At 40.4% G+C, this 2,619-nt stretch overlaps 1 long non-coding RNA gene across 1 annotated transcript; it reads right to left on the minus strand.

Moving 5' to 3' along the window:
• Nucleotides 1-239: 239 nt before the first annotated feature.
• Nucleotides 240-1,495, minus strand: LOC129725666 (uncharacterized). Its single transcript, XR_008728139.1, has 3 exons — nt 1,122-1,495; nt 764-1,052; nt 240-409 (listed from the first exon to the last, which is right to left on the minus strand). It is a non-coding gene; the product is annotated as an uncharacterized LOC129725666 (long non-coding RNA).
• Between the last annotated feature and the right edge of the window lie 1,124 nt (nt 1,496-2,619).

Below are 2,619 nucleotides of genomic sequence, written 5' to 3' on the forward strand. Positions count from 1 at the left end.
GTAATGCGATTTTATAGCTCCAACCGGAATTGCCTGGTTGTGGTGAACAACTTTAACGAGAATACAATGTAGTGGAGGAGATTAACTTACTCTGCTCAACATGCTGTTTGATGTTGGATATCTTTTATGAAACCTCAGCTTGCTAATTTATCTTGGATTTTCAGTTGTTAACGTAATTTGTAACCAATGCAACATTTAAGCAAATCTCTATTCGCTCTGACAGAGTGACGGTGCTGCCACCTTCAATTTGTTTACTCTATGAGTGCAGAGAATAGGAATCTCTACAAGGGTGAATGTGATAGCAACCATTTTGGTAATTTTCCCTAAAATTCTCATACGGGCAGTTCAATGTGTGTAAAGGAGATGATTTAATTCCGTCAGGGCGATTTACTGTGAGATTAAAACGTACCTGAAATAGACAACATTTATCACTTCTTAACACAACTAAAGATTTCCTTGGTTGCTTGAACTTATCAAGCCTTAAGCTGAAATTACATATAAAACTCTATTTTTACTATGGAACAAAAATAGACACTGGGAAAAGTGCTTAATGAAGATGAATTGCAGAATAATGAGCCAATTTATCACGGTGCATTCCTTCGCCAGAACAACGGACCATTTTCCCGTCGGTTCAAGGCGGAAGCCAAAAAAAAGGCTGATACTTTGCAGCGAGAAAACGATTTCCCCCGAGGGATCACCGGATAATTAAAGATTTATGGTCCACTGACCACCACACGGCAAAAGATGAGAAGACAATGCTGACCGTGCTACTGCATGGCTGTCTTCAACGGACGGCCGAAACGTGACCATTTCTCTTTCCTGCCAGTCGGTGAAATAGTGCTCGATTCCCGATACCGAAACATGGCTTTCGATTCCGACCCTCGTGGCCCTCGAAAGCAGCCAAGCGGTGTGGTACGTTCGGGGATCATCGAAAAGTCGTTACGACAATTGCTCAGATCGGGTGCGGACGATGTCTGTTGTCCTGTGCTGTGACTGGTTCCGAATGTGGGATCATCGAAACAAATATTGCCACCGGCAAAATATTTAGTTTGCTGAAATGTGCAAAAGCTTTTTCAGTTCAGGGTAGGACTTCAGTCTGTTTCTGCATCTCCAGCACTTACTTTGCACTTTTCCGCCTTCTATGGTGGTGGTGCTGCCAACAACCGACTTTAACTTCCGTAGAACAGGAAAATCAATTTACTCTCTCAAATCTCGGCTGTTTGTTTTACACTTGAAAGTTGGACTTTATATCAGATTTAAAAGTGTATATTTATATATTCTTTGCCTCTCGCCCTTCACTCTAGATTTGCACTTAGCCTTTTTTTAACGAACTTTCATCGGATTTTAGTTCACTCACTTTTCCGTTTGTTCCTGGACTATGTTCTGGAACTTTACTTCATCCCGGTATTACGATGTCAAGAGCACTGAAATGTGGATGTGAAGCCGACAAAGAAATTGAGCTACCCCACTTTGGGGAGTGTGCTTCAACTTACTCTTCCCTAGTCAGGTTTATGAAATCAGCTTCTACCTCTCTTTCTGAGATGGAGGAGACGCGTGGTTGCACACCGCCATTAGCCTAGAAGTTGAGTTTAAAACCGTCGACAAGCTTAATTTATATTTTATTGTTCACCGGCGTGTTTTTCTCTCTTATTTTCCAGTGGATGTATTTGATGAGCTCGCGAGGATTAATCCTTTCCCCATTAAGAATGCTTTCGCGTACTTGCTTGGTCGCTCAGGGACTAACCCAGTGCAGTGCTAGCAGCCAGCCGGAAACGGGAAATAAATCACTTTAACAGTTTGATGATATCCTCTGCCCTATAGAGCGCAAACGACGACGCGCAAGTGTCCTTGGTGAGCTGGGAAACTTCAAACTTTGTTCCCACACTCCGCCTTCAATCGGCTGCTGGTGCCTCGCTGATGGTCTGTCGTTTAACGAGAGTATTAACTTAACGATGAAAGTTACGTAATTTATGGGATATTCATGGGGGGCTTTAAATCTGAAATCTTTCTCGTTTTGTTTCCGCGCGGGGTCGCGCTAACTTCCGGGGGACTGGTTTTATTACGCTCTATTTTACGGCAATTTTTATTAACGAAAGTTAGCTCAGTGATTAGCACCAGCTTAGGTTTGAATATTCGGGGCGCAATGAGGTACGAACATGAATATAATAAAGTAAAATAATTCAAGAAAGTTGAGGAATTGCGGAGACCGATGATGCATGGTGTCTACATACTTCAAACTCTAAAGACTAGAATGCTGGAGAAATATAGCCAATGGAGATGGAGGAATTTAGGCTATGTTAAAAAAATGTTTTTATAAAAACCTAAATTACCCAAAATGTTTCTCCGTAGGATCAAAGTTTTAGCCTTCTAGTTTCAAAACATGAACACAAAACTTGAATTATTTCATCGGTGAAAATTTTATTTATCCTCGATTTTTGATTTTATATTTAACAAAATTACACATTTCGATTTTCAAAAAAATCTAGGAACAAGAAAACAACAGTTTTTTCCGCTTGAAATTACTGAAATTTTTGTTTAAAAATATCTTACGTTGATCCAGCTTGAAATGAGGCCAACAACACACCTTATTAAGTTATGTTTATTTTTCATCATTTTCGG

This window comes from Wyeomyia smithii, chromosome 2 (assembly GCF_029784165.1).
Source record: "Wyeomyia smithii strain HCP4-BCI-WySm-NY-G18 chromosome 2, ASM2978416v1, whole genome shotgun sequence".
NCBI lineage: Eukaryota > Metazoa > Arthropoda > Insecta > Diptera > Culicidae > Wyeomyia > Wyeomyia smithii.